Genomic DNA, 27,747 nt, shown 5'->3' on the forward strand with positions numbered 1-27,747 from the left:
AAAAAAGATGCAGAAGACATTTAAATTACACACACACATTCCAAAACCAAAACAAGCAATTTATTACCTTTGGATTCAAATTTATCATGTCTGTTTCAATTTTGGAGAGTACAATCTCTCCAAAAGTGCTGCTTGCAATCTGCAGAAGTACAAAATAAATAATCTATCTTGTTAGAATTGCAAATAGACTGGACTAAAATATGTGTCCTTCTTGAGAACACAGTCTTCAAATATCAGTGCCTGCCCAACACTGTTGTATGGTGGGATTCTTAAGACAAAAATGCAAGGGTCATAATCCTGAAACTTTGTTCACATTGCATGTGGTATTACAATGCATCACAGAAAGGTTCTTGGGAGAAATCCAGAAGCTATTTATCTATGGCCAAATTAATTAATTTGGACACATGAACAGAAGTATGTGTCTTTTCACCACACAGCAGGTAGAATAATTCCTTTAAAACCTGTGTTAGGTTTGATCATTTCCCTGCTCAAAAGCCTCCAATGGCTTTCCATCAGAGTTCCAGTAAAATTCAAATTTGCACCAGGGTCCTTAGCAATTCCTTTAATCTCATTTCCTACCAGCCTTCTCTCTTTTCTCTCAAATATACGCTCCACAAGGGAAAGGATTTGTATTGTTTATTGCTCCTGCCCCAGTTCCTGAAACACTGCTGGCAAAATCTATGTAGAAGTTCTTAATTTATATTTGTTAAATAATAAATGGATGAATGTTCAAAAGAACCATCCGAGAGTTCTTTTCTGTAAAGTGAGAGAGAATCCTCAGGGCAGCCTGCATACATGGCATCAGTTGACATTAATTAGCTTCATAGTTCCAAGGAACACACTATGCACATTTAATTTAATAGCAGTGAACTTCAAAGAGAGGTGCATTCACCAGAAGGAGTTTGTACAGCTAGTCATTATAGAGTGTTACATGTCTCCTATGGTGAAAACACCCCATCTTCCACTTAAGATTGTATCTAGGAGAAACAGAGAATTGTGGAGCACCCTTCTGTCTGCCAATGTATCATAAAGCATAGTCTGGCAGAAAACCTCTGAGTAAGTCTGATGACAGTCTTCTGGCAGGCTCTATAGACTAATTGTGGCTGTACCTAAGGCTACAGGTATATATTTTCTTCCATGTTAGAAAGGCAGATTCTCCTCCTTACTGCATAAAGAAATCTAATAACACAAAAGATGATCTGTGTATTTGCACATTTCTTCACGGTGGCACAAAAAGTACAATAACTTAAGTTTAAGTTATGGATTAGAAATACCTGAGCTTAAATAAGAATAGACCATTAACTTGCTATGTGATTTGCATGATTCAATCTGTAAAATGGTAGCAGTATGAACTTCATTTATACTTTATTTTTTTTCTGTTGTTTTGTTCATTTATAAGGAAACGAAAACAAATCTCATTATTGTGATGAACTACATACCTGGCATATGAAAACCTCTCAACAGATATTAGGTAGCAATAGCTATTTCCTTACATCCGCTTACACATTGCTTGGAAGGGTCTAGGCCATTTCACCTACTATCTTTACATATTGACTTTCAGTCAATATATATTGACTGAAATGCAAATATTATATATATATATATATATATACCTAAGGTTTTATATATATATAATACATCATCTTACATATTTCTTGGAAAGGTCTAGACCATTTCATCTACTGTCTTTACATATATACATATATATATGACTGAAATGCAAATATATATACATATAAAACTTTACACATACAGAATTATTTTTTTCCTATTGCACCTTTCATTTCTTTTTAGCAATTGCCTTTTAAAAATATGTTTCAGTAAAAGAGGTAGCTATTCTTTCTCAAGTTTTGTTTTACCAAGAAAATACTGATAAAAGTTGGTTAATTTTCAACTTTAGAATTATGAAAGAGAAAAACTGGTATGCAAAAAGTCTTATTGTTAAACTAGTAATTAGCAGCAAATTAATTCAGTGTTTAAAACAAAGTAACGACATATTGAGATGCATTTTTTACTTGCAAAACTGAGAAACAGATGTATATAGAAATCGCCTTTGCCATCCCTGGTTTGCCTTTAAATGTGCCTGTGTTTTCTTCTCAGACATGTTGAAAAGCAAGATGCATGCAGTACAATAGGTCATCAGCCTTTTTTCCCCTGTATCTTAATGTGACAGCCTATATTTCTCCTCACCTTAAACTAGCTGAAGCATTCAGTTGTGACAGACTCTAGTTTATTTCAGCAACAATCATCTACCTGTCCTTTTGGACATATGTTGCTGTGAATTCTGAAGATTGACAGAAATAAAGACACTAGCAGATTTAGAGATTAGGCTTCAGTTATTAACTAAGGAATATTAAGTGTCTATCATGCACAATAAGCCAGTTGGAGTGTTGCTCAAATAAAACATGGGCAACAAAAAAACTTTGTTATTTCTTATTAAATAATTATATTAGGGAGATATATATATTATATATATATGTTTTTCCAAATATACACACACACACACACATACACACACACACAAATATATATCATAGGAATAGAAATTTGAGATATTTAGGAAAATGTAAAATATATTTCAATATATTTTGTTTTTCAATAATTAAATTAGCAACATAAAATATATAACGTACTGCATTATTTGATGACTAAATTAAAAATGTATAATATACATGATGATTATATATTAAATATAATATGCTATGATTAAATATTATATATTAGGCATACTAATTAGATATACCTCTATAGTTAGGCTAAATATGATATAAACTTAGTTATATATTATGTAATTATATATTATTTATTCTATTATTATGTCGTTATATATAAGAATCATAAAGCATTACATTCATATATAAATATGTTAAGAACTAAATATCCTGAAGGAAATAATGGAAGTAACATGTTAAGAGGTAATGGGTCTAGATTATTAGGGATACATTTTTTCAGAAGCCATCACATAAAAATTATATTTTCAAGAAATTTGTGCATAAAGTCATGTGGAAACACAGGTGATTATTAGTATCTGATCAATTTCTATGACTATGTGGAAGTTTTATGTGTTACTCTACAGGTCCGTGACACCTGCCCCCTGCTTAGAGCCCCACTCCCACACACATATACATACACATGCCCCTTTCATGCCATAAAAGTCTGGTAAAAGTCTGGTGAGTATTTTCTCTTTATCTTACTTGTATTTAAAAACACTCTACCCTTGCTAACCTAAAAGTTATCTAGCATTTGATATCTTGTGATCTGTCATTCTGAACACATATCTTTATGATTATTGCTTTGTTGAGACTACTTTCATTGCATATGTGGGAGAGATAATACTTAAAAATATTAACTACTATGTTCATGTATACATGTGTGTACTTTATTTTCTTCTCTTCTCTCAGGCTGGACCATAACATTCTTGCTAGATAATGAAGCCACAGCAGAATGGTCGTGAGAAATTAGAGAAATTAATTGTGGGCTTTAAACATTAAAAGAGGCTAAGATGCCTTAAATTTGCAAGTGTACTTGCTGAAGTACTGTTTTCTACTACGAAGACGAGAAAACAAATGTACTTTCTAGACTAAAGTGGAAGGAATATTATTGGAAACATTTAGGGTTTAATCCTGGCATGAAGAGGAGGGTAAGGGTAGAAATTCAGCTTGGGGTTATGAAATCAGGAGGAACCAGTGGTACATTTCCAGGCAGAATGTTGTTTGATAGGCAGCAATTTCACAAAATTAGAGTCATAGGTACATGAATAACCAGGACTGGGTCACCTGTAGGCAGCCTGTGAGCCCAAGGTCACTGAAAGATATTCCCATATGATTGAAAGTGGTGTGGGTGGACACAAGAGTTACTATAACCACAGAGCCTTCTGGCTGGAAGTAGGAAGGTTTCCGGAGTATGCTGGATTCTGCAGCCAGGAACTAGAAATAAATGCAGATGCCTCAGCAGAGACTACCATAAACAATGACAAAGCCTGGGATAAATAGAAAGCTTCATCCAAGTTGAATGCCAGGAAGGATAATGTCTTCAATGCAATTTTTAAAGACCTAGAATTACAGACAACCATCTGAATGTTAGCAGTTTACTTTGGAATTAAAGAGAACACTTGTGGAGGAGTGGCGAAATGAAACCAGAAAGCAAAAAGAAGGTGCCCTGTAAACTAAGTATTATAAAGTTAGCAATTTGAACTCAGTTCCACTGGGGAAACTAGCAGCTGGCCTAAGACACCTGATTCCAAATTATCCTGCCTGAGCAGCCAGAAAGCAGGCTATTTATATACCAACTCCCATCTGTCATTGCTTCTGAGCTATTTCTACATGTCTGCAAGATCCCAGCACTCCCAGCGTGTCATAGTGGTGGCAAAATGGAAAAGCGGTCGCTGGCAGCAAGGAAACCCCTGAGCAGGAGCATGCCAGTGATGGCAGTTGGAATGATAAAGATGAGAGTTACCAAAAGGACATTGACGTCACTTGCTACACTGCACAGAACATGTACATACCTCATATTAAATTCAGTTCATCCTACTATTGATTCTTCCAAGGTAGCAACTACTCAAAATTAACAAGGGAAGAAGGCACAGAAGAGAGAGACAGGGAGGGAAGGCAAATAAGGAAAGAAGAAAGGAATTGAGGAAGGAAGGGATGGAATGAAAAAAAAACTGACTTGCAATCAACCTTTTGCAACAATCGTCACTCATTGATAATGCAGTAAGTAGAAAAAGTAAGAGTTGGCATTGATACAATGTTTCTGAAGTTGCAACTGGTGATTTCCAGTCTCCTTCCTCTGCTACCCATTCTCCATTCCCCACATGCTTGCCTAGCATTTTAGCTGCTCCTGGTTGCTTGCCCCTAACACTATCTCTTGTCTGACTTTAGTCACTACAATTGCGCATTTACGATTATCAACAACCATGGAAATATCAAGATTTACCCCAGTGAATTCTCTGAACTTCAGGGCTAATCTCGCCCTCATTAATGATAAGCAGGGCCATTATTGCCAGTATAGTGACATCCTTCTTCACCTGCTTTTCTGCAGGTATTAGAGATTCAGGTGACAGGCATAATTTTACTTCGAAGTAAAATCTTATTTTGTTTCCTGCTAGAAATATCCTCTTTAGGAAATAGGTTCTAGCCCAGAAAATACTAATATTGTGAATGGGAATTAAAGAATTCTCCAGTAGGACTTATGGCAATAGGGGCCATTGCTGCATTCTTTTATTGTGTCCTGGCCGTGTACTACCTATATGGGACAGATCACCATGAAATGACAAACTTGAAGTACATCAGTCTAAACTGCAGGGTGCCTTCCCAAATCTGGTACATTCTCTGGGGCTGAGCACTTCTAAGCTATAACCATATCAATTGGTCAACAGTTCCATCTCTTTGCAAGTGGAAGGTTTTTCTTTGAAAAGAACATTTTTATATGAAAGATGATGTTATATGGGATCATATAATGATAAATTAGGCATTTTATAAACCCTTAGATATCCATGTAATACTAAAGCCTGAAGGCAAAAAAGGCAAAGACAAACCTAGAAAAAGTCTTAACCTAGGTCAAAATGAATTCCTGAACCCAGTAAGGAAGGGATTTAACACAACTAAATATTCAAAACAACAAGCAGAGGAAAATGCTACAGAAGAAGCTTTGGTAAGAAAAACGCTTCCCATCAGAGCATGCAAAATTTTCATCCCTTATATAATAGCTATAACATTACCAATTTATTTTTCAGGCCTCGGATGGCTGAAGATAGTGGCTGGCTGAACTCTACCAGATGGTTTGTAGGGTATTCTATGGGAAAGATGTTCCCTGATGGGTGCTGATGAGAAATAAAACATTTTCACAGTCTGTGCTCACTCCTGTAGACCAACCACATGTTTCCTTGACAGGATCCATTGCCTTTGATTTTCTATTAGTCTTCCTTCCTAGCTCCTGACTAACCAGCCAAGATAGTTACAGCTTAGGAGTTGCCTCAAGCTATTTTCCATTTCTATCAAGTTTATGCTCAGGTGTATTGCTCAGAAATCTATACACTGGGAATTTTCTCTTCAACATGGTCTTGCATGGTTACCTCTAAGTAATACTTTGGGTAGCACCAGATACTTCTTCTCTTGTAGCATAGTATTGAGCCAAGCTGTCTCTAAACCAGACCAGACCTTTCTTTCTTCTCCTTTTTCAATTATCTGGTCATACATAAGACATCACAGACCATAATATAATGTGATTTCCGGGGACGGGGGGATGTGTAACAGAGGCTGGTGACAGGGGTGCACAAGCCACTGGTTTGTTAAACTAACTTGTGAACACTTAACCATCACAGGACCAAATAATGTATACACTGTTTCCTTTTTACAGCGAGTTAATGCTTTTTGCCAAAGACTGGACTGTCTGCTATGCTCATTGCTCAGCACAGGATCAACTCTAACTGCAGTTACTTGTCTCATGTATAAGCATTCCGTCTTTACTAAAATCCAGTAGCATATCAGGAGGTGCTTTTCATATAAGAACAGTTTTCTGCTGATGATGGTACAGACTTCCTTAGGAAATATGGTGAAAACTTATGGAAACTATGGCCCTGTTCTTCATAGGAGACTAAGCTTGCAAGGCACACCAAAAGCATTCCTACTTAATATGGACACTTCTAGCAACTTGATACCTCCTGGGGCATATGGTTTAATTGGCAGGGCTGCAAATATATTGAATCTCTTGCACAATCCTTTCTCCCTCTTCACGCTACTCAGAACTGATAACTTTTCCAGGCACTAATAAATAGATCAGAGCCATATTCCTGCATGTAGCATGTGCAGTCTTCAGAATTCAAAGAAATATGCCAAGTACTATACCTATTTCTTTGTAGTAGCAGATGCAAGATACAGTAACTTATTCTTTATATAGGAAACTGGGATATGACAGACCATTAACACTGCATCTTATAAATCTATGAGGATGGCACTAACACTTGTTATCAGTCTAAATATAATATTGCTTCTGATTTATTACTTGGATCTAGGTGAAAGAAATGTGGTATTAGGGCTTCTACTTGGATCTTCCATTTTCTTTTTATTCCACTGGTCTTGGTAGAAATATAAAGATTGTTCCAACTTAACATCCATCCCAATTATATACAAAGGTTTTAGATAAATGAACAGAGGATGGGTTGACGGCCCATTGGTCTCTTTGAGAGATGGACTAGACTGAGTTATCATTTATCTCTGAGATTTCATATCCTTCCATGCTGCCAAAGGAAACTGTGCGTGGTTAATCAGAATAGAAGGATAATTCATTATATATGATTAGTTCAGAGAGTCTGATATTCACAATTTGTTTTAATATCTGATATGTGGCCACAATAATTCACTATATTATGCAAAATATGTCAGTGTTTTATAGCTGATAATATGTAAATGAAGATGAGAGATGAAACTTACAATGAAAATCTTAACAAATGACCTCCAAATTAGCCAATATGGCCCCAAATCACTAGAGAATCCTCTGTACACACACACACACACACACACACACACACACACACAGATGCACACACACACACACGCACACTCTGTCTCTCTCACTATTCTAAATACTTGATTATGACTCATTTAAAATAATTTATTACAATTAGTTAGCAAGAGCTAAAATAAAATATTATATTTAGACCAATAAACATATACGAAAATTTAGGTTTTAAATGATTGCACTACTAAAAATTACATATTTTTAAATATAGTTAACCTGATACTTTTGTCTGCAAATGAGAAACCAGTATCGCATACTCCAATCCTTCTTTTGGAAATCCTCCAAGATTTTATACAGAGATCAGAATTTATATTCCCTAGAGTAGGAATTACAGCTATAGGGCATCAACTGTGTATACTACTGTTCCTGCAGGATTGTAATGAAAGGATTAGAACAATTTTAAATGCATTATGAAAGGGCAATATCCCTTAGTAATATTAAAAACTAGGTACATACCTGGATAAGTAGGTCTTACTAAGAAAGACTGTTGCCAGAAAATTGAAACACACACACACACACACACACACACACCGATAAACAGTTGTTTCCTTGTTCTAAAAATACGTAATCCACTGTCTTGATATAGGAAACCAAAAATTGAAGAAATTTACCCAGTTAAATCATAAGAGCAATACCCACAACAGCAAAAAAAATCCAAGAAGCAAAAGAACTAATTTAGTGATATCAGTATTACTGAGTTATGGGATCTTCTGGCATCTGTAAGCTACTTTACTTTGGGAAATTAATTTCATGCTTGCCTACTCCTGTGAAACTCCTGACTGAAGGATCTCATGAAGTTTTGGAATGGTCACACAAATGTCAGAAATGTTACTGAAGAAAGTCAAAGAAAAAGCTGTCACCATTTTAGCAGTCAATTATCTTTCTTTTTTCTTTTTTTATCCCCAAAATAAACTATATATCTTCAACTAGGTGTATTAGTCAGTTCTCATGGTGATATGAAGGAATAACCAAGACTGTGTAATTATATAAAAAAAAAGGTTTAATTGATTCAAAGTTCTGCTTGGCTGGGGAGGCCTCAGGAAACACACAATCGTACAGAAGAAACCTATCACAGGGCAGCAGAGAGAGAATGAGTGCCAGCAGGGGAAATGCAAGATGCTTATAAAACCATCAGATCTTGTGAGAATTCACTATCACAAAAAAAGCATGGGGGAAAAATGCCCCCATGATTAAATTACCCCCCACTGGGTCCCTCCCACAACATGTGGGGATCATGGGGATTATAATTCAAGATGAGATTTGGTTAGGGACACAGCTAAACCATATCATTCCACTCTGGCCCCTCCCAAATCTCAGGTCCTCCCATTTAAAAATAATCATGCCTTCTCAACAGTCCCTCACATCTTGACTTTTTCCAGCATTAATTCAAAAGTTCAAGTCCAAAGTCTCATCTGAGACAAAGCATGTAAAATCTAAACCAAGTTAGTTATTTCCTAGATACAAAGGGGGTACAGGCATTGGTGAAATACACCTGTTCCAAATGATTGAAACTGTCCAAAACAAAGGGGCCACAGGCCCCATGCAAGTCAAAAATCCTATAGGGTAGTCATTCAGCCTTAAAGTTCCCAAATGATGTCCTTTAACTTCATGTCCTACATCCAGGTCATGCTGATGTAAGAAGCAGACTCCCATTGCCTTGGGCAGCTCTGCCCCTGTGGCTTTGCAGGTTACTACCCATCTCCCAGCAACTTTATAGCCTGGCATTGATTGTCTGTGGCTTTTCCAGGTACAGGTGCAAGCTCTCAGTGGATATACTATTCTAGGTTTTGGAGGATGGTGGCCTTCTTCTCACAGCTCTGCTAGGCAGTGCTCCAGTAGGGACTCTGAGTGACAGATCTAACCCTACATTTCCCTTTTGCACTGTGCTAGCAGAGGTTCTCCATGAGGGCCTCACCCCTGCAGCAAGATTCTGCCCGGACATCTAGGCATTTCTATACGTCTGCTGAAATCTAGACAGAGTTTTCCAAACCTCAATTCTTATCTTCTTTGCACCTATAGGACCAACACCACACTGAAGCTGCCAAGGCTTGGGACTTGCACCCTCTGAAGCAACAGCCTGAACTCTATGTTGGCCCCTTTTGTCATGGCTGGAGAGGTTGGGATGCAGGGCACCAAGTCCTGAGGTTGTACACAGTAGCAAGGCCCTTGGTCCAGTGAAGGAAACCATTTTTCCCTCTTAGGCCTCTGGGCCTATGATGGGAGGGGCTGCCGTGAAGACCTCTGACATGGCCTAGAGACAGTTTGCCCATTGTCTTGGTGATTAACATTTGGCTCCTCACTACTTTGTAAATTTCTGCAGTGGGCTTGAATTACTCCCCAGAAAATAAACATTTATTTTTTATTGCATTGTCAGGCTGAAAAATTTTTAAACATTTATGTTCTGCTTCCCTTTTAAACATAAATTCCAATTTCAGATTATGTCTCTCAAGCTCAAAATTCCACAGATCTCTAGGGCAAGGGCAAAATGCTGCCAGTCTCTTTGCTAAAGCATAGCAAGAGTGACCTTTGCTCCAGTTCCCAATAAATTCCTTATCTCCATCTGAGACCACCTCTGAGTGTACCTCATTGTCCATATCACTATCAGCATTTTGGTGAAAGCCATTCAACAGGTTTCTAGGAAATTCCAAACTTACCCATATCTTCCTGTCTTTTGGAGTTTTCCAAGTCTCTAGGAAGTTCCAAACATTCCCATATTTTTCTGTCTTCTTCTGGGCTTTTCAAACTGTTCCAACCTGTGCCTATTACCTAGTTCCAAAATCACTCCCACAATTTTGGGTATCTTTACAGTGGTGCCCTACTCTTGGTACAAATTTACTGTATTATTCCATTTCCATACTGCTAAAAAGAACTGCCCAAGACTGGGTAATTTCCGAAGGAAGGAGATTTAATTGACTCATAGTTCACTATGGCTGGGGAGGCCTCAGGAAATGTATTGAAGGCAAAGTGGAAGCAAGGCACCTTCTTCACAAGGTGGTGGGAAGGAGAAGTGCTGAGCAAAGGGAAAAAAAAACCTTATAAAGCCTCATATTTTGTGAGAACACACTCATTATCACAAGAACAGCATGGGGAAACCATTCCCATGATTCAATTACCTATACCTGGTCTCTCCCTTGACACACGGGGATTGTGGGTTTTATGGGGATTATAGTTCAAGATGAAATTTAGGTGTGGACTCAGGGCCTAACCATATCACCCTCTCTCCACTAGCCTGGTATCAATTGACTGTATTAATCCATTCTCATGCTGCTATGAAGAAACAGCTGAAATTGGTTAATTTATAAAGAAAAGAAGTCTGACTGACCCACAGTTCTGCATAACTGGGGTGACCTCAGGAAACTTACAATTACGGCAGAAGGCACATCTTCACAGGGTGGCAAGAGAGAATGATTGCCAGCAGGGGAAATGCCAGATGCTTAGAAAAATTATCAGATCTTGGGATAACTCACTCACTATCATGAGAACAGCATGGGGTAAACCTCCTCCAAGATTCAATTACCTCCCATGGGGTCCCTCCTTCAACATATGGGGATTATGTGGATTATAATTCAAGATGAGATTAGAGTGGGGACAAAACCAAACCGTATCATTGGGGATATTAACTGCCAATGTTATGTGTAAACTTTTGTTTATTAAAATATGGAAAAAGAGAATTTCTCTCTTCCAGGGAAACAGGACCTCATTTTGAAAAACACACCCTTCACATGTTATTTAAAAAAATAACTTATTCAAATATGAAACCTAACACATATAATTTTAAAGACCTTATTTTAGTCTTAGATATCAAATTTATCAACTTAAAAAATTTCTCTACACCAGAATAATTGATTATATTACTATATATTTTTTCTATATAGTAAATTGTTATTCTTTCAAATATATTTAAATGAAAGAATGTATTATCTTTCCTAGTTTTACTTGAAAAAGTATGAGATCAAGATTATCTATCTACATAATAAAAGGAAATTAAATAGAAACTGTAAAAATTGATAAATATAGTTATATAGAGAGAAATAAAGAGACATTCTGGAGTGTCTATCTAAATATTGTGTTGAAAACATGGGTCATACATACCTGGCAGGTATTTAAAAACATACATACTTCAGACATCTATTATTATGTTATCTCTCTTGGGTTTACAAATGAAAATGAATAAGGTTTCGGTGAGGATATGAACAATTAAAATATGAATACTCAAGACTTGCAGAAGTACAGCATTTGGCTGAGCTTTTTCTTTTTATCATCATTATAGAATTCTAATATGAGAGTGAAAGTCACAGAGATATATTCCCAGAGCATCCATCAACACTTGATGCCTGGCTGTGGAAGTGCAGTCACCAGTCCAGTTAACAGCTTCTTCAAATGTAACTTAACTGCCTCTGCCTGAGGCCTTGGTGCGTGGGGCCGAAAAGAAGAGGGAGCTACTTATAACCACCGAATGAGCAAGGTGGGTTATAATAGCTCAGCCATTGTAACCCCACGTGGGGCAACTCTGTTGGTCAGCACTCAATTCAAAGCTACCTACTTGGCTGGTTAAAGCTTTGTCAGAGCTGCAATTAGAACTTCTCCCTCTGCTCAATCCTTTTCTCCCTCTTTTATTTCACAGGTGCCAATCCTTAATAAATATTTTATACCCCAAATCCATCCCAAACCCAGCTGCTTATGGAAAATCCAACATGCCACACAAGTATTCCTATATGTATAATTCTAAAGGTTCCCCTAGACCCACATTGGGCTGTGACTAAACATTTTTCCTGGGCTCCATCCCATCTCTGATGATGCACGGAAATGGCTTTGAGAAAAGAGGATTAAAAAGTGCATGATATTACAAACACTAAAAACTTAGAGCAACAAAATACTTGAAAGATGTAGTTTTGTACGCAATAGTTACATTCAAGTTATGCCTCATTCAGTTTATTTTTCCAGACTTCCACATCTGCTCTCAATCAGGCATTCTGTCTCTAGAACTTCTGTGGATAGTTTGAGATTAAAATGGTGTTTGGAAAACGTGTTTTTTTTTTCTGGGTACCAAAAGATCAAAGATCTTTAGGTCAGAGGAAAAAGATGAGAGGAAGCAATGGACTTTCTCATATTTAGAATAGCTCATTCTATAGAGTGCACTCAATGCCTCTGCTTCTTAGATGTTTCCCTATAGTTTTCAGTTATCAAATCCCATTCGGATCATCCAGGAGTTCTGGCCATTTGGGACGATGTTTCTATTTGCCACAGATGCATGTATAAGAGTTGCCATTGCATGTTTACTGCATGTTAACCACTTTGGTAAGCATTCTATCTGCAGCATCATTTAAAAATGATGTTATTTTATTTATTTAAATATGATGTACATGCATATGATACACATTCAAAATACAACTCTTTCCCTCAGTCTCCCAGGTTGCTGGCCCAGCAGCATATACTTATTTCCCATTTTACCAATGTATGCTCATATTTCATGAGCCATTGATTTTGTTTTGACTTATAACAATTTGGTTATGTGTTCTCATTTTCCAGATAAGAAAACCAAATTTCTCAATGGTTAAATACATATTCCAAGGTTACACAACTAGTGGGGAAAACCAAACAAACACAAAGAAACATTATTTGAACCAAGTATTTCTGATTCCAAAGAAGACCATGCTCTCACCCATTTTGTTGTACTTCCTGCCTAAATGTATTTGAATAAATGCAGTCCCCAGATTCCTTGCTACAATAGTGAACAATGTGAGCAATCAATAGTGAGCAATCCCTTGCTACAATAGTAGCCAGTGTTAACTCATATGATTCATTGTTCAGTAATTTCAAAAAGCATCTCTTCCCCAAGACACTTTCATATATCAAAACATCGTCAGAAAATATTAATTTTCGTAAAAAAATCATATGCATGCCATCCCAAAAATTGTTCCAATAAATATGTAAACAATGATATCTATTTCGCGAATGGTTCCCCTTTGTGTCACAGAGTGCACAGTTGGAACAGCACCATATTGCAGCCCTGATAATGGACACGTTAGCTGCAGCATTTAGTCAGTAAGACTGGTAGTTTCCAAAGAATAGTGAGAATGGAAACATTTAAACAAAAAGATAGAACGGAACTTTCAACAAAGTTGCTATTTCTTTAAAAGGAGATGAGTTTGCAAGGCAGTTACTAGCACCAAAATACATGTAGTGCATGGATCCAGCTGATAGAGAAGATTCAGAGATAGTCAGGCAACTTCAAGACAATGTGAATAAGGAATTTTTTGCAACTTCAAGACAATGTGAATAAGGAATTTTTTTCTACTAATGAGTAACTAGAGGCGATGACTTTGCAGCACATATTAGAGAGAAGTTTATTCTCCTAAGAGAATAATTTCTGAAGATGTAAACCCAAAGTGAATCTTAAGCAATGTAGATATAGAAATCTACATTTTGATAAAAGAATAATAAGAATACTCACATAGGAATGTGATATCCCAAATCTCATTAGTGTTGTGGATGAACACAAGATCAACAGAACAGAAACAAAGCAAGAAGAGAAATGTGAATTAACCAGAACAATAACAAAAAATATCTCGGCCAAATGCCTTTCATTTGTGTTGGTAATTTATAACTGAATGTTAATGGCAATTCTCATCAAAAATTTAGTTTTCATGCTCAATAACATATCAGATAAATAAATACATATATTTCATTCCTTGTTGGGAGTTTATGGTTTAAAACTAATATTTTTATTTTGTTCACAAAATATAAAGTTAATAAATCTCTGAGTTATTATTGCAGAATAGAAATATGTCTGCATGGACTTCACCTGACTACCACTACAGCTGCCTTGATTCTGGAACCAAAAGTAGGCAGTTCAGGTAAGATGAGCATTATCCCATATTTAATTCTCATTTATAACAGGATATACTTAATTTGAATGGCCATATATTGTACACAATTCAAAAACATAAATGAATTTTCTGTTTTGAATCAGGACACATTTCAGAGTAGAGGGTGGTTAGTAACAACTAATAAGCATCTATCAGCTTTTAACTAACATGCCTGTGAAGACAATTGGAAAGCAAAATGCATACAACATTAAAAAGTAGTACTACAAAACCATAATGGAAAACACCATCAGTGGTCCATCCAGGTTATTCATCTCTAAATAGATAAAGCCCTGTTGTAGACTCTGTTATCTGTACCTAAGTTAACAATGGTGGAGAGAGATTATTGAACTGTCATTTCCTCATTGTGTATAAGCTATTTAAAGTAATTTTTTCTCTAATGACAATGTATTACAAGTTAATTATGGAAAATATAGGAAACAGAGATAAACTCAGCTTCCCCCATATTTTGCTACCAAGAAACAGTTAACATTTTACATTGTAATGCCTATCCCATTTAGTCTAATAGTAAATGTCATGTTTCAACTGAATTAATTCCACTGGAATTAAAATCATATTACAGATAGATGTAATGTTTCATTATCATGAATATCTCATCTTCCACTTTACATATCAGTATACATATCAGTATGTCCTGTCCACTGCCCCATACTGGTCATGTATGTGTTAAAACTATATAAACCATGTGGAAAGCATTATATGAATTTGTGTCAATGTCAGTGATGGGGATCCAGGTTTAAAGTTATAGATATTCCTGAGTAAGACACAAAAAATAAAAGAACAAAAGCAAGAAGCAAAGAGACATGCATAAAAATATAATACTTTGGGAGACTAAAACAAAATAAACCGAGTCAATAATTTTTTCACTACCGTAATCCAGATAATAACAACAAGAAATTTTCCATACCTAGAAAATTCTCAAAGGATTTCTATTAATTATTCTCACTTTATAGAAGGAGGTATAGGCACATGGTAAAATTCAAACAATATAAACAAATAATTACAGTAAAATGTTATCTCCTCAGCCAAGACTCCCAGGTCTCATGTCATCTGTAAATGTTTAGTTTGACCTGTTTTAAGATATTCATCTAGAAAGATTCTGTGCATTATGATATATTTTACAGATCCATATGCAAATGTGACAATAACAAAGCACTCTTCAGCACCTTATTTGTACTTAAAAAATGGGGGATTGTTTTATGACAACAGGTAGAGATCCGTCTGATTGTGAAAATTGTTTCCTGGCATTCTATTGCATTACTGTTCCGTAGTGAGTTAAACAGTTTTGATGCAATGTCAGCTATTCTCATATGAACAGTTCTAAAATTAACATACATCCTTTTTCATGTCTGCTTGGGTGTGGTTATATTTGTATTAAACCAAGTGGCATGAGAATTTTAATTTTCACACATAATGTCAAATTGTTCTTCTAAGAGTCACAACAAATTAATATTTTCATGAATGGTTTATACAAGCACCCTGGTTAAACCTACATGATATTAATTTTTTTTTTATCTTTGATAATTTGACTGATGGAATGAAATTTGAACTATTTCAAAATACATTTACTCATTTATTGCTAATTGACTGCAATTTAAGAAACTATTTATATTAGGTTTCCATTGCTGCCTAAACAAATCACTACATACTTGGTTTAAACAATGTACATTTATTATCTAATAGTTTCGTCTGTCAGAAGTCACAGTGGGTTTATCTGAGCCCTCTGCTTAGGTTTTCACAAAGATGATATCAAAAGTTTGGCAGGGATGTGTACCTTACGGGAGGCTCTGGAGAAGAAATCTACCTCAAGCTTATCCAGGTTGTTGGCTAAATTCAGTTCTTTGTGGCTATAGGACTGCAGTGGCCATTTCCTTGCTAGCTCTCAGCTAGGAGTTGGATTGTGTTTCTTCTTCTGCCACATCTTTCACTTGGAGAAATTTATTTGCTTCTAATAGTTCATGTGATTAGACTAGGCCCAATTTAATAGTCCAGAACACTTTCTAACTCTTCAGGTCTGTAACTTTAGTTGCATCTATCAACTTCCTTTTTCCACGTAACATAATATATTCACACATTACAGGAATTAGGGTATTGATTTGGTTAGAGGCAATTCTGCCTATCACACTAGTTTCACACTAGTTTTTTTTTTTTTTTTTTGTAAATTATCTAATCCTGCAACAGAGAATGTATGTTCACCTCTCTTCTAGCCCAAGATTTCACCTATGAAATGCTGGATGACAGGGAAAATATGGTATTCTTACAAATCTTCAGTGGGGAATAATTATAACTATAAATTATGCACTTAGTATTTTAACCTCTCAGGTAACAAATCAACATAAATATATTCACAAATGTACAGAGATCTTAAAAAAATACCACCTTAAAATTAAAAATTACAACATATTCTGAAGACTAACCTATAAGATACAATTATGATTTCAAGAAACTGGAAATTTGTATCAGGCAAGTAATGCATAATGTATGCACATGTGTTTGAAATTTTATCTACCTTCAGGTATTATATATCATAAGGAAACAATCTCAACATTAATAAAATTTATTCAGAGATGGGATAATGGCAGTATAAAACATTAGGATAGAGTTTGAAAATATCATTTCAGCCATTGTGGAAGGAAGCATAATGCTCCACTCTTCAAACATGCACATGTCCTAATCACCAGAACCTATGACTATATTAGCTTTCATGACAAAGCAGGAGTAAAGTTGTGACAGAATTAAGGCCATTAATCATCTGATGCTAAAATTGAATTATTTTCTCCAGGTGACCTCCATGTGTTCACAAGAGTTTTTAAAAGTGAAAGATGGAGGCTGGTCACTGTGGTTCATGCCTATAATCCCAGCACTTTGGGAGACTGAGGCAGGTGGATCACCTGAGGTTGGGAGTTCAAGACCAGCCTGACCAAAATGGAGAAACCCTGTCTCTACTAAAAATACAAAATTAGCCGAGGGTGGTACTGCATGTCTGTAATCCCAGCTATCTGGAGGCTGAGGGAGGAGAATCGCCTTAACCCCGGAGGCTGAGGTTGCAGTGAGCTAAGATTGAGCCATTGCACTCCAGTCCAGCCTGGGCAACAAGATTGAAACTCCATCTCAAAAAAAAAAAAAAAAACAGTGGAAGATGGAGACAACAGTGTAGGTCAGGAGGTCAGGGTAATGCAATATGAGAAGGACTTAACCCACTGCTGCTAGATTTCAAGATGGGGGAAATGATAATGAGGCAAGGAATGGAGGTCATTTCTAGAAGATGGAATAGGCAAGGAAACATTCTCCCCAGAGCCTCCAGAAATAAATTCAGCCCTGCCAACATCTTCATTTTATCTCAGCAACAGGAACTTCTGACTCTCAAAACTGTAAGATAATAAAGTCGTATTGTTTTAAGCCACTAAATTTGTGACCATTTGTTACAGCAGCAACAGAAAACGAATACAGGCATAAATCAAATAATATTTAGAAAGATTTTTAATGATGTAGAAATTATGTTTATGTAATCTTAAGCTAAAATTCAAGAATTCAAGAAAAAAATATATTAAATTAATGTGACACTGTTCAAACTTCCTTCAGTATTGCAAACCCTTGCTATCTGAATATACTAACATTTAATAACAGCCAAAACATAAGATTTAGAGTTAAACTTTTACTTGAATCTCATTTCTTTTTTTTTTTAATTAGTTCTTAGGGCCACAGATTAACTATATAAACATGATGATCTTTGGCTTAACCATCTGACCCTTTGTAAAACAGGGATAATTATTTCTACTCCATATGATCTTTGTGAGTTTTTAGTGAGATGATACACACAGCTTAGTAAAAACTGGCACATTATACACACTGGACAGATGGTTAGTTGGTGGTAAAACCACTGTTCAGATCCTTTATTCCATCCATTTCATAAGGTCAAGAAGACAGTTACATTAAACACTCTCTCCACTTTAGTATTAAAATCATTTTTAAAGGATGTGTTTAAATGAAAAGTTTTGGTAACTCTAATGCATATCTAACTGACATACTGTCAGGCAGATTACCAGAGAAGAGTGAAAGTGTTGAAGCAGGTACCATCATGCAAGCAGTATTGTGGCTCCTTAGCATTTGTTTACTTAAGCATAATCAATTCACCCCTACTTATTTTTTTGAAATCAACTTCTTGCCTTCAATTCTGTAGCAATGTTGTACCATATTTATCCAATGGCTTCAATATCAAAAGCAGTAGAGTTTTAATTGTAAAGCCTTAGAGTTGTGTTTTGGGGAAAGTGGGATGAAGAATGAACACTTGGAAGTGAATAACTGCCCCTACATCTTGAAATGCCATACAGTTAGAAACAGACTAGAGGAAGTGGATATATTATACATCATCTAGTTGAACAGTATTTTATGTATAAAGATAATGAGTTCCAATATCTTAAATAACTTGCTGAAGATTATACTACTTCGCATGCTAAGAATAAATCCTAGATATTCCTTTTCTTAAAAATGCATACTTTATGTTTCAATGTTTATGTATCATTTTATAACAAAAATCCCTTCCTTATGTTTATATTCTTAGTGTTGAGCTTTTTATTGAAAGCAAAAACTGCTCAGTATTCTTAGAGTAGAGCTGTTCACTGTTACTTTGCCTGTAAGGAAGAATTCTCACCCATGAGGCAGCAAGGCATACTGCTGTTGTCAACAGAGAAGGCAATGGGGCAGAAGGTGAAAAGACTGAGCAATATATAAAGATCCCTTACAGCAAAGTTCACCCAGGTGTTTCTCTCAAATTCCCAGCCCACTCCCTCCCACGCTTCCTTAAGAACAGGTGTGACCCCTGGAACATCAGAGAATCAGCAGGGGTAAGTGAAAGGTTATACAGAGTTGAACAGGAGCAGAAAATTTGAAAAATAAGCATATTTAATAAATAACACCTGTCTTCAATAGAGGTTTCAATATTTACAGTTCATTTTACCTTTGGTTCTGAGAACAAAAAAGACTGACTCATCTTGGTCTATAAATTTGTGACATAAATAAGCATAGATAATAAAAAAATTCTAAAGGCCATAGACCTTATTATAAATAGATTATTTTGAAATTCATATGCATTATTTTATAAAATCATAAAGGCATAGAATTGAAATATATCGCCCCATCACTTAGACCAGTTTCATCTGTTCTAATTATTTTATTCTCAAATTTTGGGGGCTTTTCTATTAAAAGTTCATAGGGTAGTTTTGACAGTGAATAATGAGCAATTTTTCAGAATTAGTCCATGCTGACATTTCAGTTCTCTATCTGATGATTGTTGACTTCATTAGGTGCTCTTATAAAATAGTGCTTAAACTATAAAAAGATTGGAGAATTTAAACTACCATATGACCTACCACTGTTAGCCTAAAGAATATTGATTGTTATGCATTAACTATATGGTGTTCCAAAAGAAAAAAATTGGTTAACAGTTATATTAATCGAAGTGCAGATTCTCATTTTACCAATCTTTACCAAAGTGTATTAGCCTGTTTTCACGCTGCTGTTAAGATATTACCTGAGACTGGGCAATTTATAAAGGAAAGTGGTTTAATTGACTCACAGTTCCACATGGCTGGGAAGGCTTTAGGAAACTTACAGTCATGGCGGAAGGGGAAGGGGAAGAAAGGACCTTCTTCACATGGCAGCAGGAGAAAGAAGAGTGAGGAGCGAAGGAGGAAGAGCACCTTGGAAAACCACCAGATCTAATGAGAACTCATCACTATCACGAGAATAGCATGGGTTGTAAAAGGCCCCATGATCCAACCACCTCCCACTGGGCTCCTCTAGAGACACATAGGGAATATGAGGACTACAATTCGAGATGAGATTTGGGTGAGGACATGGAGCCAAACCATATCACAAAGCATTGCCAGTTGATTAACTTGATGGGTTATATTCAACACAGGTTAAAAAAAAATCATAGTGTAACTGAATGTATATTGTTTTCAAGCAAGAGATTAGGACCCATTTCTAGAAATATAGCATATTTCATATATCTCTAACTTTTTAGTCATTATCTGGTTTCTAAGTGCATGAATGATTTCATCACTATTTTTTTTCATTTTCAGTAAATTACACAGATATTTTCCTTAGTATTGAAATCAGATAACTCTAGTTCTTTATTTGAATAAAGAATTCATAATTTTAAAAGGAGGCTTTTTCTAGCTTACTGAAATCAATGATTTTCACATGTCAAGCCCAGCCATCTTCTTGACTCTTTTGAATATGATTAAGGTAAATGAATATCAAAGTCTTGTTTATGAGTTTTTTTTTAAGGTCAGCTACTTTTAATAGTTACTTAAGAGTAATATATCATGGTTAGGCTTTTTTTTAATTAAAAATTTTATTTTTTGTGTGTGTGTGTATAATAGGTATATTAGAGTTAGGTTTTAGGAGTTTCTTACCTTTTGAGTTGTGTAGATTTACTATTTGCTAATTGCATTTACATAGCAGTACTTGCCATTGGAAAGAAAAGAAAACAGAGGGAAAATAAAGTTAAAACTGGAGGAGCAGAAGTTAAAAACTGAAACAAAAGAGTGTAAGAGGATTATAAATAAGAAATATTAATTATGAAAATTTAAAGAATGATTTCATAGTACAAATATACCAACAACATAAAGCTTCTGGCATTTTCCTTCCTTACAGCTACAGAGTAGGCAAAAGAAGTGGGAAATATAAGTCCATGTGTCATAAATATATTTCAATCCATAAACAAATGTATAACCTAGAAAGACTGTGTCCAAAAGGTAAGTAAGCAATGTTAAGGTTTTTATTTATTTGAAGAGAGCAAACTATTTTAGCCAAAAACTGACTGCTTTTTGATCAGTCTGGTCAAACGACTGATGATTGTTGTGCATTTTTGCATTCTTTAAAGAGCATCCTTTTATCAGATAAAGTCAATCTGAGTGTCTTATGTTTATATATCAGTTATAAAATTGCACAATATTCTATGGGTTAAATTGTTTTACCAAAAAATTCATATGATAAATTTCTAACCTCCAATATTGCAAAATATGAATTTATTTGGAAATAGGGTTGTTATAGATGTAATAAGATGAGGTTTTATTGGAGTAGGGAAAGCCGTTAATCCAATATGACTGATGGCCTTATGAAAATGAGAAATTCGAAGAGACAAACATGTACGCAAACAGAATGCCATAATAACATGAAAGAAAAGATGGAATGATGTGTCTACAAGCCCAGGAATGTCAAAGATTTCTAACCAATTAACAGAAGCCGCGACAGGCATATAACAGGTTCTCCCTCATATTTCTCAGAAGCAAGTAAGCCTGAAGGCTCCTTGATCTAGCCTCCAGAACTGTGAGATGATATTTTGTTGTTCAATCTATCCAGCTTGTGGTACGTTGTTATGACATCCCTAGCAAATTAATACATAATGTCTCTGCATCACTGCTCCTGTGTATTAGCATGGATGGTTGAAAAGGTAGCATATAAATAGATACACAAGAAGAGAATGAACACGACGTTGGATTGACCTTGCCCTTCACGATAATAATTAGGTATGCATATTGCATCTAGTTAAGTAAATAATTAGATATGTGCAGTGCATCTAGTTAAGTAAATAGTTAAAAAAATAAGCAATAGAAGGAAAGCCACAGAAGCACATTGAAAGACTTTTTCCCTAATGAAATACTTAGAAAACTGTAGAAACAAGAGAACAGATCATTACTGTTGTTGTGGTTTTGGCATGGAACCCATGTACAGTTATAGATTCACTATTTAACCTTCACTTGGTAAAATGTATATAATTAAACATTGAGTTATAATAGGCAGCAGTTCAATAAAAAGTGGCAGCCATTGGCAGAGTTTTTTTAAATTAATGAAAGCTGTCATAAGAATGAAGATAATGTTATACTTTAAAAAAGAGCTATTTTCTAATTTTTCCATCAAGTGAGCATTCTGTTTTTGTATCTAACTTTCATTTTTCTGGATTAAAAAAGGGCTTTTCTCTGGCACATATAAATTATTTTGATTTCTAGGTCACTTGAAAGTAAAAACGTCAATTAACTTAGATCAGCAGCACCGAACCTAAGTTCAGTGGAGAAAAACAAAACAACAACCGCAAAAATACCAAAGAGAGAAATAGCAGTCCAGGTTTAGATAAAAATGCTGAATATAAGATAAAATACTTTTCTGGATGAAATCTAATAGAAACAAACAACCAAAACAAAATATTGCACTGTAAGAATAGCAATCAAAACTAGCTGACAGTATTCATTCATTCAACAAATATTTGTTGAGCATTTACTTTGTCCCTGGCATTATGCTAGCCCCCGGGAAGATAAGGATGAAGATCAAAACTACAATATGTTCATGGTGGTAAACATAAAAAACAAATGTGCAGTGGAATGTATATGATAATATCAGTTTTTTACAAGCCTTTTAAACAAAACCAAAGGATGATAGTTCCTAAGCTAAGGTCATAAAAAGGTCTTTTTGAAGAGATTTTTAAACTGACATGCACAGGAAGGTAAGAAGCTATTCATAGACAAGGGGGGAGTATTTCTAATTAAGAAAGAAGAAAAAGTTGCCATTCGATAAAGTTTTGTGATTTCTGGGAATGCGGGTCCTGAAAACTCAAACTGTTTCACCTGAGTGGAGATGATGATCATTTGAGTTGGGAAAACTAAGACAAAATTATTATATAATATAAAAAAATATGATTTTTAAATGTTGGACAGTAGCATCCATTTAATAATTTTATATCTCGATTTGAATAGAACATGCAGTATATTATATATCACATAGGTCCACACTGAAACAGGTCTTAAATATAACTAATTAAAATGCTTCTTTTGCTTCATAAATATACTTTAATATGTTTTGCATAATTTACTATTAACATACTATGCAGGACATTATTTTGAAAACACACAGCTTACATCTAAACAGTGCTTATGATTTTCTATATTTAGTTTGTACTGTAGACATATTATTATTTTCATTTTGCATGTGAGGAAACTGAGGTTGACAAATATCATGGAAATTATTTCAGGGCAAAGAGCTAGTAGGTGGCAAAATGAAGATTTAAACCATGAAGGACTGGATTCAGAATCCATGTATGTAATACTCATCTAGCTGCATTGCTTGAATTTTCGTTTTGCTTATATTTAACAAAATATAAAAAGTTCATAAAGAACATGTCTCCTTTACATATTGTGTTGTATTTTGACTATAGTTTTCATCAACAAGATGAAAACTTTAAAGGAATGTTCGTCTGGTTTCCAGCCAGTTCATCTTCAATTCTCCCAAACCAAATGCAATAATTCTTACATGGCACAACTTTTTAAAATGCAAATCCTTCCAGACAAGTGAGGGCAAATTTATCTTGCAGGAAAGCAGACATGCATTGGCTTTGATCCTTTGGAGAAAACACAGAAGACAAAAAATTACAAGTAAAGCAATGGAGGATTTGGAATGTGGGCTTTATTCCACATGGATAGAGTTAAACAAAATGGTAGCATGATCCTAGGGAGGCATACTTCATTCATTTCCCTCTTTCTCACTTCATGATTTTAAAATTCATGTTCCAAGTTGATTTTTCTATTTGTTTTCCCTTAACAATTTCTTTGCACTATTAATATTGAGCAAGACTTGAAGGTGTCTTCCTTACAAGACACATTGTAAGGAAGACCTAGAGGACTGTTGGAAACCATCTACGTCAGGACTATAATAGACTGAAATAGAAGGTAAAAATAAACTTTACATGTTACTCCTTTTGTATTACATAGATGATAACAAATAAAACATAACATCACTATTGTACACATGGAAAATATCCCCTTACATGTTTTTTCACTGAAACTTAAAACTTCAGAGTAATTATGGTCTTCTCACTGAATGTAGATGTTGTTATTTATAAATATGCAGAATAACTTCTGAAAAGAATTCTTAGGAATACTGTATGTCAACCTATGTCAACAGACCTTGATATGGTTTGGCTGTGTTCCCACCCAAATCTTATCTTGAATTGTAGTTTCTATAATCACCATGTGTTGTGGGAGTTAATGAACCATGCTGTTCTTGTGATAGTGAGTGAATACTCATGAGATCTGATGGTTTTATAAGGGGCTTTTCCCCCTTTCCTTGGCACCTCTCCTTCCTGCCACCATGTGAAGGAGGAGGAGGACATGTTTGCTTCCCTTTCTGCCATAATTGTAAGTTTCCTGAGTCTTCCCTAGCCAAGCTGAACTCTGAGTCAATTAAACCTCTTTCCTTTATAAATTACCCAGTCTTAGGTATGTCCTTATTAGCAGCAGGAGAAGAGACTAATACAGGCCTCATGGTTACCTCCACACACACTAAATTTAAACATTTTATCTTCATGGTAACTTTTCTGTTTTTCCTGTTCTTCCCACTAAATCTTTGAAAATATGAAGTCTAAATAAACTAAGAACTATGGTTTAGTGTTATTTACCTTTAAAATTTTATGTAACTGCTTTGCGTATTCCACATGGAATTTACAGGATTTTTTTTTGTATGGTTCTCTCAACATCTATGAATAAAATTTGAAGACCTATTTGCTTTTTGTTTATAGGAAACAAAATAGAACCTTATTGAATTTTACTGTTGGTCTTAGAAAAAGTTAACAAGGTGAATTGGTTGTGCCTCTGAGAAGATAAGATTTTATTGCTGTTAGTATAAGATTATCTAAATTTAAACGTGTTTCTTCATCTATGATAAGTAAATATGTGGAAAGGCAAAATGTTAGCAGTGTCTTAGCTCTTTCAATTCAGAGCTGTTTCACTTAAATTTAGTTTGTTCAAAATAAAACAATGGATACCTAAATTTCTTAGGCTAAAAAAGAGTATAAATTTACACTTTTAAACAATTCATGTCAATGAATGTCAAAGCCTTGATTATAATTCAGCCACAGTTACTGATTGCAAAGAGAAATGTTTAAAATACAATAAACACTTATGTACAAACACAATATAAAAATAGCCAAAAATATTTCATCTTGCAAACACCTGAAGCTATTTCATTCAGGCAATTTTTACTTCAATCTATTCTTTGCTATGTCAACCTATGCTCCAGAGAATTTTTTCCTTGTATGAATGACATTGTGTTGGCATATACTCTTTGAATGGAGATTTATGCTACACTCATTCTGACAGCATATTGTTATTTGCAGAGAAAAGACAACTATTGTTATGCTACATTTGATTGCATTAATATTAGAAAGAAGATAAAAATACCACAGAAAGATGTCACATTTGAAATGAGCTTTTTGTAGTCATTGCCTAAATAGATTTTTTTTTTTTGAGACACAGTCTTGCTCTGTCACCCAGGCTGTAGTGCAGTGGTGTGATCTTGACTCGCTGCAAGATCCATCTCCTAGATTCAAGCTATTCTCCTGCCTTAGCCTCCCAAGTTGCTGAGACCACAGGCACGTGCCACCACACCTGCCTAATTTTTGTATTTTTAGTAGAGATGGGGTTTCACCATGTTGGCCAGGCAGGTCTCAAACTCCTAACCTCAAGTAATCCACCCACCTTGGCCTCCCAAAGTGCTGGTTGAGCCACCACACCCCACCCTAAATAGATTTTAAATAAGCTTTCTGGATTCACAGACTAGTAAACACAAATGCAAAAGACTTGAGTTCCAATTCGCTGTCTACCTCTAATTCAGGCAGTTATCTTGGGACAAACAACTTTTCTAGTCTTAATATTTTTATCTTCCAAATTTAAAAATAAAACCTATTACATATGGATCCATGACAAATAGTGACATATTCCATATGCACTTTATAATTAAACATGAATTAGCCAATATTTTAATCTTTAAAATGAAAAATTTAATTGATTGCCTATGGATCTATGAAAAAAGTGATATATTTCATAAATACCTTAAAAGCATATGAATGAGTTAATAGTTTACTACCAAGATAAAGAAAATAAATGTAGTATTGTTTCTTTATCTCTGGGTCACCACATTGGAGAAAAAAAGATGAATATGAATTAATATTTGAATTAATGTTTCTCTTAAGTCTGTTGGGCAGCACGTAAGGATATAATACTGGTTCCTTTTAGAAAATGTAACATTTGGTTGATGTGACCTTCTCCTTACTTTCTTGTGGATTCCAACTTGTTTCTGTACATTTCATCTCTCCAGACCACACAGCTCTCTTGTGTTACTGTGAGAATTACAACACATCTGTTGCAGCATCATTAGCAATATCCTACAGAGGAAGAGCATTGGTGACACCCAGCAAAACCTGTATATTGCTCAGGTAACAAGAAAATAATAAAAGAGAGAATAAGGGAGAAAAGAAAAGTCATGTTTTCAAATATAAGAAGACTTAATTTTTATATCACAGTTCAGACACATAACAAAGCATACCACAAATAAAGAGAATTCAATAAGGCCAGGAGCTTGCATTACAGGTAAAGAAAAAAATATTAGACTCAAAATTTATTTTCCCAGCTACTCAATCCCTTAAATGGAACTTTCACAATGGAGACACCAGTTGCAAAAGCAAACCAGTTTCAAAATATTGGTGAAAGAAATATTGAAGATAATCTAACATACAATCACTGGAGGATAGGCTTACTGAAAAAGAAAGCAGAATGCCTAATACGTTGTCACTACTGAACACTTACTATATCTATCCACCTGCCAGAAATATACAAAGCTGGATACACCTAGAGAGAAATGAGTCCTATTCCTAACCCTAATCTGTTCCATCTGTTCACTTAAGGAAATGTGTGCACCACATCACCTATAAAAGGCAGTCAGGAAAGTACAATGTAGATGGTTATTCCTTCATATCTAACCATTTCATCCTCAGATACAGTATAATGTAAGGATAACTTCTTAAATGAGTTGTTGACAAGACTAGATTTACTCGGTTGCTACCATAACCTATAGCTAATGACCACATGGACCCTAAATAAAACCAGAATTTGTTGTCCACATTTCTTATCTCATTTACCTGTTCCTGCTTCATAAGTTTTCCATTTACATTTTCTTATCACTGAAACATCATTAGTTACAAAAATTCACATTGAAGACTGAATTTTGATTAAGTAAATATTTTTTAGATGAAAATTATAAAAATGAACAATATTCAAGAAATCAATACTTTTTTTCCCAGAACGCTACATTTATACTGGTAAAAGAGGGCATTGAACTAAAATGAGTGGAGCCTAACAGAGAAGCTGTGCTAGCTACTCTACTTGTAGTCATTGTCTGCATTTCAGTAGCTTAACAAAATTGAAGTCATTTCTTACTCATATCAAAGTACAATATGGTTATTTCTGGTCAATTAAGGGGAAGGGAGAGTGATGTTGCTACAAAAAATTTT

The 27,747-nt window shown here is 35.1% G+C and overlaps 1 long non-coding RNA gene across 1 annotated transcript; it reads left to right on the forward strand.

Moving 5' to 3' along the window:
• The first annotated feature begins 11,783 nt into the window (after nucleotides 1-11,783).
• Nucleotides 11,784-27,746, forward strand: LOC108295852. The gene is made up of 3 exons (XR_001821615.2): nucleotides 11,784-11,983; nucleotides 14,296-14,375; nucleotides 26,556-27,746. It is a non-coding gene; the product is annotated as an uncharacterized LOC108295852 (long non-coding RNA).
• The last annotated feature ends 1 nt before the right edge of the window (nucleotide 27,747 follows it).

The sequence above is a fragment of the Cebus imitator genome, unplaced genomic scaffold (genome assembly GCF_001604975.1).
Source record: "Cebus imitator isolate Cc_AM_T3 unplaced genomic scaffold, Cebus_imitator-1.0 Scaffold661, whole genome shotgun sequence".
Taxonomy (NCBI): Eukaryota; Metazoa; Chordata; class Mammalia; order Primates; family Cebidae; genus Cebus; species Cebus imitator.